Source organism: Haemaphysalis longicornis, unplaced genomic scaffold (assembly GCF_048455015.1).
Source record: "Haemaphysalis longicornis isolate Haplotype H1 unplaced genomic scaffold, Haemaphysalis longicornis Haplotype H1 scaffold_2, whole genome shotgun sequence".
In the NCBI taxonomy this organism is placed as follows: Eukaryota; Metazoa; Arthropoda; class Arachnida; order Ixodida; family Ixodidae; genus Haemaphysalis; species Haemaphysalis longicornis.
The window spans coordinates 291455862-291467156 of record NW_027526295.1 but is presented as its reverse complement, the minus strand read 5'-3'; the positions used below and the strand labels follow the sequence as shown (position 1 = coordinate 291467156).

The 11295-nt window shown below is 48.6% G+C and overlaps 1 long non-coding RNA gene across 1 annotated transcript; it reads left to right on the top strand.

The window, feature by feature from the left end:
- Positions 1 to 6574: 6574 nt before the first annotated feature.
- On the top strand, positions 6575 to 10699 carry LOC144167822 (uncharacterized). Its single transcript, XR_013322132.1, has 4 exons — positions 6575 to 6938; positions 7968 to 8049; positions 8525 to 8611; positions 9266 to 10699. It is a non-coding gene; the product is annotated as an uncharacterized LOC144167822 (long non-coding RNA).
- Positions 10700 to 11295: the final 596 nt, after the last annotated feature.

The window sequence follows — 11295 nt, the reverse complement described above, 5'->3', positions numbered from 1 at the left end:
ATCGGTACAGGGCAGCACGCTCCAAGGATGCGCCACTAGAGCGTGGCGCATCTTTCCGTGCTTTCAGTCGCTCCACTCATGAACTGCTGGCTACTGGGGGCACGCCAATCCAACAACTTCATGTTATTGTACTTTTACTTTATCAATCTGTATTTCACTGCAAAGTCCGTTTTATAAAGTGCGAATGCACTTTATAAACGACCCCAAACCATCCACCGCCGGCGGCGGCGGCGGCGGCGGCGTCCGCAGTGCTCCTCTATATTTAAAAAACAAACAGCATCCGGCGCCAGGTTTCGATCCGAGGACTTTGCGGCCGCAGCGCGACGCTCTACCGACCAAGCCACGGACGCGACGCTGATATCAGTGTTAGTGACGCGCCTTATATCTTTAACGCATTAAAACTACGTCGTCAGCGGCGTGCGTTGGCGACTCAGCGGCGTTATAGCGGCTTGATAACTGCGTGGTGTACACGTGATACTACAAACCCGATGGAAGAGATGGAAGAGAAGGCGGCGAGGCGGTGGGCTGCGGGGGCCGAGCGCAAGCGCCGCAAGCGGGCCGACAACCGTGCATTCGCACTTTCACATTCTCCCCCTCGGGGAAATGCGGGGGAATTTTTTTAATTTGATGCGTTCGTATGATCTTTTTGTTTGGAATTTTTCGTCCTAAGAAGTAGTTTCTGCCGTTGGTGGCACACAGTGCAATCACGTGACTATGGCCGACTGGCAAAAAACGAAAGCGAGTGATGAAAGCGCGCCACATTCAAAACAGTTGCTGCTCGTATTACGTTATCGAGAATCTCCGATTTTCTACACACAATTTCCTCGGCGCGGTCCAGTCTGCTTTTAAGGCGAAACCCTGGTGAGACGTATCAGCAACTTTTTTTTAATTTATAGTACTTGCGCCTTTTTCCTGGCTTCCGTTTCTTTTTCTTTTGGGACGTATTACTTTAAATGGCTTTTTTTCTGCTGTTGCGCGTTTGCGTCAGTTTCTTCTCCTTCATTTGTTCGACTGGAACACGCCACAGCCTCCCTAGAATCGGGGTTCTGCGAGGGTGGTGTGCACCTGTCCTACTCCCGTGACATCACGTTCAGGCTTCACGCTACACGCACTATTCTACAACTGTTACTGTTCGAATCCACAGTGTTACGAATTTTGCGAACCGGGCACGTTAGTTCCTGAAAGGTCGAAATTCCGGGCCCGTCCCCCAAGTGGCCATGTGTTACGAAGGAAGGAATAGCAACAACAAGAACGACTTTTCAGGTTTGTTTGCTTTATTTCATTTTGCTCTTCACCGCTCTTGTTCGAAGAAGCTCTTCACAGTCGGTTCTTTTTTTACGTAGAGTTCAATCCCCTCACAACCTCTCTTCCTTTGCGCCCTTCCCACTCCCGCTTACCCTCCCTCTGGCGTCACGCGGTTTCTTTAATTCTTCGCTCTCCCATTTACTCGCTTTCCATGCTCTGCTTCCTACCACATGATGGTGACGCTGAACAGAACCCATTGAAAGGTGTTAAGATCGCCTCTCACAATAGGCACGCGCCGTTGATTGTATTGTAGAGAGGATAATGAAAAGATTCAACAAACCATCAAGCTATCAGGGATAGCCGTACCAGCATCGACCATGTGGAAGAGGAAGGCAGGATTATGTCCAATCCAGACATGGGGATATGCGCCAAAGACGTGCCAAGGGAAGAAGATAAACCCCATAATGGGCATGCGCGAGAAACGAGCTAGGTTATCTCAACGCTCGGAACTGCGTTCCTGTCGGCTTCACCCCGTCGAATACACCACCTCAACCTACTATCGGTCCGTCGACTGTCTCCTTGACAGCATATGTGATACGTTAAAGTTATCCTGTCACTAACGTTTTCACAAGAAGTGCGCGCTACGCAACCCCTGAGGGAGGCTGTCCGCCGCGCTGATGATAAACAAGACGCACGGTCATGCAACGCTTCGTTTGAAACTGCTTTGCGAGCAGACGATAATTTAACCGCACACTCCGGCTGCAGACGGATAGACGGACGGTAGAAACCTGCGGAAGCTATGTCCGCCAAACCACCTAAAAGAAAGGTGAGCTCGGCAAAACACTTCTCCACTGATTATATTGCGCACACACCCGCTGACAGTCGACTGGTGGCGGTCGATGGTGCGGTCGCCACCAGCGGTTCTGTAATAGCTGCCCATCGTGTAAACCCGCAGCGCACACTGCATTTGCTCCTCGACGGTCATGGAGCTAAAGCCGTTTCTAAGTCATCGAAACGGGGGTCTGTCGCCAAACGACGCCACAACCAATGCAAAGCACTTTTCGGGGGCAAGAAACGGGCTCCAAATTCCTATTTCGTTTAAAAGACCTGTCGGGGCAGAAATATGCGTGCTACGGAGAACATAAATATAAACCACGCCGCAGCAGCTGCCACCACGGGCGTCCCGCGTTCAACTGGGCCGTGAAAAACCATGCCCGAGTTTTTTCCTAGTTCTAATGTCAGTCAAACACATCCAGTCCCTTCGGGGGCGTGGCGTAACAACCGAAAGCCACACCCACTCATGGCGCCCACTTTGTGTGGGCGTAGTGTCGTAGCCACGAAGTCGTCATTTGATTCCCGATAGCAGTGACAAGATCTTAGCACAAAACAAAAATGAAGCGCCCAGGACACCGTCAGCCAACGGTGCCACAGTCTCGGGGGTCTACGGTCCAAGCTGGAGTTAACTATTGTACAAGCCGACTATAGAGGCAAAAATGACACGATTTTACCATGGAAGCCGTCTTCATACACCCGGAAAGCATAATCGGTGACTAATGACAGAACTTCAACGCCTAAAACGCACTCGCCCATTCTCAAACGCCCGCTTCAATTGACACGGGACGATTTCTGATAAGCGCCCGTCGTGCACACTCAAACAAGCCGTAAACAAAAGCCATATTTGATGGTCGGGAGCACGGCGCTTTCCATTCGCTACAGTGGACCCTTTTGATTACTTGGTTTGCGCTTCCGCATACCTCCACTAGAACTGCCCTCAGGTCACGTTGCAAACATAATTCAGTGGAAGAACAGAACACCGACAAAAAGGGACTGCCCCTTACCGGGCGTGGCCAACAGCCACGCTAGGGATGTCAAAGTAGCAGTGGGGTTATCTTGTTTATGCTCGGGAATGAGTATTGGAGAGCGATTTCATAGGGTGCTGCAGGCGGAAGATAGCACACGCCGTGCTTTCTTCCCAACACAGCGCGCTTCCCAACACAGCGCACCAACACAGCGCGCTAAATATGCAAGGCGTGCTGAGCGCTATTCCGGTGGTTTTGCTCAAGGTGTATCGAATCCTCCACTATCTCAGATTTCATAACCGAAGCCGCTGGAAACTCGGGAGTAGGCGAAACTCGGGCCTTCTGGAATAGCGCCCCAGGATTTTCTTGTGGGGCAAAAATGGATTCATAAAAATACTTGTACGAGGTGGCATTTCGTTAATCTTAAGCGCGTGGTCAAGACGTTGGGAGACATATGGGCAGCACCAGATAAGCATCTTTGTTGAGGGGTGCTCTGTCGAAGTATAGCTATCTCAGAAAAGCCATACAAAAAATTTCTCCCACTTCCCCTCGCGGGAACCCCTGTGTAGGTGCGACGCATAGGGGGTTCCGTTGTTGTTTCCGTTAGGTTGATTCTCCCATCGCGTGAAACGTGCCGTGAACCCCCTGCCGCGGCTATGAAGCAACGTGGCGCGGCTATGACGCAACACAATCCAACACAATCCACTTTAATCCAATCCAATCCAAATCCAATCCAATCCAATCTAAGCCAAACCAAGCCAATCCAATCGAATCCAATCCAATGCCCCTCGCGAGAGAGTGTTCGCTATCGGAGAGGAGAGGGGGTGACCGGCGTAGAGCGCAGCTCACGCGGCGAGGAGAATGGGGGAGTTGTGTGGACGGACAACAACAACGCCGTATGGAGGGACAAGGCGAGTGAATTAGATGCAGTCGCATCTAAAAAAGTCGCGACGTGATGCAAGCGTAGGTCCAGCTAAGGGAATCTTTTATCCGACTAATGCTACTTGGAGATTCGTAACTCTTCGTAACCTGACGAGCAGCGCGATTCTATATGGCCTCGAGACTACCTAGCAGATTCTGCGCGAAGGGATCCCATACCGTTTAACCATATTCGAGAATCGGACGGATATTCGTGACACAGCGGTGACACAGAATTATTCCGCTGGAGGCCGAGTGTTCTCAATCTGCCTCCTTCTTTTCCACCGTCTAAAAAACTTACCCACCTTGTAACTGGACATGGCCGGTTCCCTCACTATTTCTACCGTCTCAAACTTGCGCCGGGTTGCCTGTGTTTTTGCGGTGCGGCCGCCCCTTCCGTCTCTCACTATCTGATGCAGCGTTCTAAATGGCAGCATCTCCACTCCGTGGATGATGGCGAGGGTGCGGAGTACGGGGACTCAAAATGGCATCCAAGTTACGCCCAGGGTGATATCCGATTGGCGACCCGACCGTCGTTCCATTTGAGCAGTGAGTTACACCTTGATTATTCCCTAAATGAAACTGCAACTCACGGCTCAAATCTGCTTTCGCTTGATTATCGCTTGATGGTGGGGTGCTCACAGATGGACGCGGACGGACATTAGGAGGTCCTCAGGTATTCCGCACCGTTACAGGCGAGGGAGTAAGCCGTTTGACTCTCGGGTACAGAGTCATGGTCGTAGCCCAAATGGTAAAACGACTGACACTAACTCTGTCTGGTCTACCAGACACAGGCTGGAATCCTGCCGGTGCCTGTGTGATTTTTTGCGATTATAAATGCTATGCGCATGAACGCGGATGGACATTGTGTGGTCCTAAGGTACCGTACTTACCCGATTCTAACGCGCACCTTTTTTCCGCAAAAATAGCCCGAATAATCGCATGCGCGTTAGAATCGAATACGAAACTGAAACTACCGAAATAGCTGAAATTTCGTTCCACCCATCGCCATCGCCATCTCAAGATGGCGCCAAAGCTTTTAGCAACCATTTTTCAGATCTAGGTGCCTAGGCTTTTGTTTCGGCGTTCACACAAATCGTCAAATTTTTCCACTTGCATGCCTGATAACAGTAATTGGCAGCAGCGGCAACGAAGGTGCGCCGCTTCCGCGGCTTACGAGCGGCTCCCACGCGTTCTCAACGAGCGGTTGGCTGAAGCGTATGCCTGTGGAGAAGCCCGCGGGATGGGCATGCGAGGGGTGGGCCACGATCCCATCGAACATGGTTGAACGTACGTTCAGAAGTGTGGCATCGCGAACGCGCTTAACGGCACCAGTGACGAGATGTTGCGGTCAGCGGAAGGCGACAAGGAGGAGGAATCAACTTTTACTGAGCCCAAGAAATCGGTGGTGCGCGCTGGCACCAGACGGGGTGGTTCCCTAGTTACGGGACCCATATGTTCCCAGCAGCTCCTGGCCCCTGTCTGTCAGTGCGAGCTGAGTCGGCAGGGCGGGGCTGGTCAACAAGGTCTCCCATCGCTCAAGGGGTTGGGGATTGGGGGTGTTGTGGGGAAGGGAAGGAGGGGGGGTCTTGAGTTTTGTACACTCTGTCAAAATGTGTGGCAGGGTGCCCCTCTCTCTTTTGCAAAACGGACAGAGCGTATCGTGTTCCGCAGGGTACATGAGGTTCATCAGTACGGGATGCGCAAGCGATCCCGCCTGCGCTCGACGCAGGATCGTCTGTTGCTGCCTAGTCAGTTTGGGGTGCGGTTCCGGCAGTCTGCGCCTCTCCTCTCGGTACATCCTGGTAATGTCCCGAAAGCTGGTAACCGGGTGCGGTAGCTCTTCCGGCTCGTTCTCGGCCCGGATTGACATTTCTCGGGCATGGTAGTCGGCGATGGTGTTGCCTGCTACCCGCGAGTGAGCCGGGACCCACACGAGCTCTATGGCTCTTCCCGGTGGCTTGCACTTGGACAGAATGGCTCGGGCCACGGAAGAGATTACCCCCCTGCGGAAGCTTCCGTACGCTGTCATTGAATCGGTGACCACGGTGTGCACGCATGGCTGTGCGAGTGCCAGGGCCACGGCCACTTCCTCGGCAGCTGCGGGGTCTGTTGTCTTCAGGGACGCGCTGACGATCAGCCGGTCTCTGGACGTAACTACCGCCGCTGCACGGTCGCTGTGTTTTCGGAGCGAGGCGTCCGCGTAGAGGACCCTGGGGTTCTCTTCCAGCTTCCGGGCCATTGCTTTTGCCCGCGCGGTTCGCCTCTCGTCGTCCTTGCCTGGCGTCATGTTCCGGGGAAGGGGTTTGGTCAGAATGCTCATCTTCCAGTCTTCCGGAAGGGCTGCCTTGATGGGTACTGGCTCGATCTGCCAACCTATCTTGCGTAGGACGGCTCGTCCGTGCTCCGTGTGACTGAGCCGGATTCTCTGATTCGAAAGGTGCACTCTAATCCTGGTAACCCATAATGTAACTTCTAAACGGAAGTAACCTATAAAATAAAGGTTACAATGGATTCATTTTGATGTTTTCTTTATCGCAGTCCGTTCTAAGGGTTACAAGAGTGAGGTTAAAAGCGATTTATAGGTTACAATAATGATTTATAGGTTACATCAACAAAATCTGACATGTAACCTCTACGTTGTAACCTATAAATCGCCCTGTAACCTCTAAGAGATGCTCGTCGCGCCTTCTCTCCCGGCGGCCGTTGATTTCTCCGTTGCATGACGGGATATAGAGAAATGGCGGCGCCGGCAGGCCCGGTGGCCGCGTTTTCGCGCCACTCGAGCCTTTTAACCGCTGTGATACCCCTACGATGAAGCGAGGATTGCTGTTACAAGACTCATTTGTCGGCGTGAGTCGCGGAGGCTGCGGCGAGCCCATTTGTGACTGGCAGCGCTTCACGGCCCGTTCTTCTACGACCAGCATCAAGTTCGCATGTTGGACGAATGCCCCGGCGCCAGTGAAAGCGAACTCGGTGAGTATATTCCCTTAACGGTTTCCGTGCTTTCATTGGATGTATCTTTTCGCTGGGGACTTTTCAATTTGAAATTGCAGCATTCGAGAGGGATTTTCGTTACCTGACTGGTTGCTTCGCTGGACGTTTTCTGTTGTCCGCGACGGCAATTGAATGAACTCACGGGCTTGCGTTCGTTGCGTCAGACTAGAGCGGACGATCGGGAAAGCACAGATAACGGCGCCCGTGACCTGCTTTCTGCTCTGTTTGCGCGCCTTCCTCATGTGTTGAGCGTTTTGTTTACGCTATTCGCTGCATCGGGCGCACTTGACGAGTTATTGGCCCATGTAATTGTCAGGTAGCTCTGTTTGAATAATTGAATTTTTTCCCATTAAAGTCTTATATTATCGCGCTATTCTCTGGGTATTATCATTTTGTTTCAGCCGTCGGGAAATGTTCATTTTTCTCGCTGCATATATTCGGAATGGTGTCTAGTTTATTGGTCGTGTAGTAATATATCCGGATAAACACAAGGTGTGTGCTACAGAAAAGTAGTCCACTTAATGCTGCCCGAAATTTCTAAACTTACTTTTGTCCAGCACAAGCCTCTTTTTTGTGAAAGTTTGCCTTAGGGCACAATAAAACGTTTTCGTATGTACAACACTCCTCATTTTTTTTCATTCTTTTCCTTGAGTGGGTAAATTTGGTGTTAGACATTTTGAGACAGCGGGCCATTTCCACAATGTTAAGTGGTTTATTATTCTCATTCGCACAAATCAGTCGTTTATTTATGCGCGTGGTATTGCAGGGCAAATGATTGTCTCGCGTGATCCTAGTGTAGTGCAGTAAAGCGACTTTACAGAATGGTGGTATGTATGAGCCAGCATGCAGGCTGCTTGATTGTTGCTTTTTGGTGATACAGAAATTGTGACGAAGGTGCAGGTGTAAAAATGGGTTCTGCACCCCCATCGGATCCTGGCTGTTCAAAAAGTGTGGTTGCATCTGGCTACCTATGCTATGACTTATCAGCACTACTGTTTTTTCTTGCAGGCAGTGTTCCTTGAGCTGACAACCAGGACGCCCCTGCGTATGACACAAGTTGAAATGAAGACTGATTTCAGCGGAAACAACGGTATGAAAATGCAATAACTAAAACACATTCATTCAAATAATCTTTGTAAAAAAGATGGCACCCAGGCCTGCACAGCCAAAAGTATGATTCACTTGTAAAAATGCGAGGCCTTTCTTCAAGTTTTATGATGTTATATTTCGTATCTTATTTTGCCTCATGTTTAGTGACTCTTTCTATCAGTTCGTTACTACATGAACGTTATGAATTCAAATAACGATTTCCTCAGCATGGAGCTTTGTAGTTTTTCAGCAACTCTAGCTATTCTATAAGATGCGTGGTTTTGCAGAGCCAACAAGGAGAACTCTTTTTCTAAAATAGCTCTGTAAGAAATCTCCAGTTGTTAGTGAGTGCTTGTGCTGTGTTCTTTTTTTCGTCTTGTCAAGTTTGAAGTGTTCTTTCATTATGAATGTATACCAACTGCTCAGCTCTAAAGCCTATTACATTTTAACCCAAATAACCCTTCGAGTCATTACAGGTACAGACCTCCTGGGAATGCCACTTGAAGATCGGTGCAAGTTCTAGATGTATCCTCTCCCACAACACATCTGGACGAAGAAAAAATGTAAGTTGGCGATTCCTTTTTACTGATAGCCGAGGAAGAAACCACCGATAAGAACACTTTACTTAAATGAAAAACGTTTCGGCTTCCACGTGGGATCCTTGTTCAAAATGAAACTGCCAGTACAAGGGGGGGGGGGGAGGAGGATGTTTAAGTACAGCCAAAAATGTGACGCAGGCGGCGTCAGCATCGTGAAAGCACGTTTCCTGGGTTTAGTGCGACGTTTCCTCTGTTGCGTGTACTAGTGATTCCACATGAAGGCGCGGAAACGTTTTTGTTTTCTCTTTTGCAAATGTATGTCAGTTTATCTCGTAGCCCAAAGTTTCTGCCTGTTCTGGGTGAGCATGCAGAAACATTTCGCGAGATAAACTAGAACACGGCACGATTAAAATTCGTGAAGGTTGGCCGGTATGACTATAGTGGCTTCGCGTTGTTCTGAACAATGCGGCCAAATTGCTCTGTGTAACGATTACTGATATGATGTGAAATTATTAGGAAAGGCCGTAAATCACTCCTCTGGTGTGGCCTTTCATTTTATTCTCTGGTCTCCGTCTTCATTTTCGTGCAATATATTTTTCGTACTTCACATGCCTGTGGTTTGGTGTGAGGGGCTTATGGTTGCACTGGATTTTGTTCTTTTTCTGAAATTTTCTGTAGATGGCTCTTCAAGGTGGGGAAATCCAAGTGACGGCCCCTCACATATATACCCCCATCTGCAGCAGCAGGGAACAAGATGACCGCGGGAAATCTTCAGCGTGCCCTGATTTTGTGCCTGCTTGTGTACTACGTAAATTGCGAAGCTTATCTCTGAATTTTTCCAAGCGCCTTTTTTCGTGCAGGAAATTATAGATACCATTTAAAGTTTGTCCAAAAGACAGATTGCAATCGGCCTAGAAGCTTGTTAGTGCTGCATAAAAAACGATAACTCGGCGTGGGAATCACAACTCAGGTGGAACTGTAAAGAGGAACCTAAGAGGGAAGTGTAAAGATGGATTCGTAAAGGCGAGTGAATTCCAAGTGTAATATTAGACTGAGTGAAACGGAGAATGTAGGGAACATAGCCATAAACACTGCTTTGTATGAAAAAGTGAATTTGCAATAAATGTTCTTTCTACTTTCCCACATTCTGCGTTTTTTCTGTGGGGAACCATGACAACAACGCTGTACTGGGAAAGTGCACCCCTGAGAACCATCTTAGAAATGTAGCTCAAACTTTAATTCGTCTGAAATTGTTGAATGGCAGTATCCAAACAATTCGGAATGCTTTGCATACATCCGTGCATATATTGAGGTAAAGAATTTGTATATTTGGCCATGTTTGTGAAGCTGTTCACGCAACATTTATTAAATAGGTTTAATAAGGATATATGAATAAACCGAATTTTACCTGGAAGTCTAAAGCAATATAGGAAACACCAATTCGCCCAGGAATCCGCACTCGTCCAATGCTCATTAAGGAACGATAATAACGTTGGGGTGGATCGCAGCTTTGCTTTTTAATAAATAGCCCACAGGTGTTTCATAATAATAAATGTGAATGTTCAAAACTACCGATGCGAAACTTCTGGAAATGTGCTCCTGTTAAATGCGCAAATACGTGTGCATGTACTGCAATTCTCTTTTGATAATCATGGCCTAGGTTGTCAGACAAGAATTTTTGGCTTAAGGCTATGTTATCATAACTTTGGCGTCCTTTTGAAGTATGCTATCAAGTGCATCTTTCCACTCAAGCTTGGTTTCACTAAAGCCTAATGTTGTTTAACTAAAGCTCAATTTAGCAAAAGACCTATCATGCATGTTTGATACCGGTTTCTTAAACGGCACAAAGCTGATGCAAACATCAAATTTAGTTATGCCTGTTTATAGGACTTAAGCGTTGCCAATACTCACGAAGATTTTTGTGTGACAACCTGGGTAACGATTATCGAACAGGTAATGCAATGCATATATATTAAGAGAACATTTTCAAGCTTTTTGGCACTGCTGTTTTAGGAATTATAAAAGTAATTTCTCTTTTAGTCCCAGCCGTGTGGCCGGGAGTTTATTCAAGGGATGAAGAAAAGACACCCGAAGCAAAATTTTAGATGGCGCAATGAACAGCATGGTCGCACGTATCTTCCACTAACGCATTGTTTGTTTACCACGCGGGAAAGTCGCCTTGGGGGTGTCGCCACAGCGGCGCCGGCGAAAGCGCGCCTGGCGCGCAACATCACACCTTCCAATTTTTGTGGCCTTGGACGGCGGTAGATGTAACTTATATAAAGGTATACATGCTGAAAGCTGCAAAGTAACCCATAACTGCGTAACCCTTACGTGTATACGTATATAAAGGTTACGAAGATATAGGTTACATTTGTACCTTATAAATTATAGGTTACAAAAATTCGAAAATGTATACCTCTATTAAGGGTTACCCAGCTTAGAGTGTGGGCTTCGATGAGCTCCTCTACCGTGTTGTGGACGCCCATGTCTAGCAGTCTTTGCGTGGACGAGTATATGGGAATGCCGAGTGCTTGCTTCGTTGCCCTGCGAAGCATCGTGTTTAGGGTGTCCCTATTCGCCTTCGTCAGCTGGAGATACGGGGCGGAGTAGGTAACCCGCGACACGACGAAAGCGCGTACCAGGCGCATGGCATCGTCCTCTTTCAGGCCTCGGTTTCGGTTAGATACCCTCCGAATCATACTGAG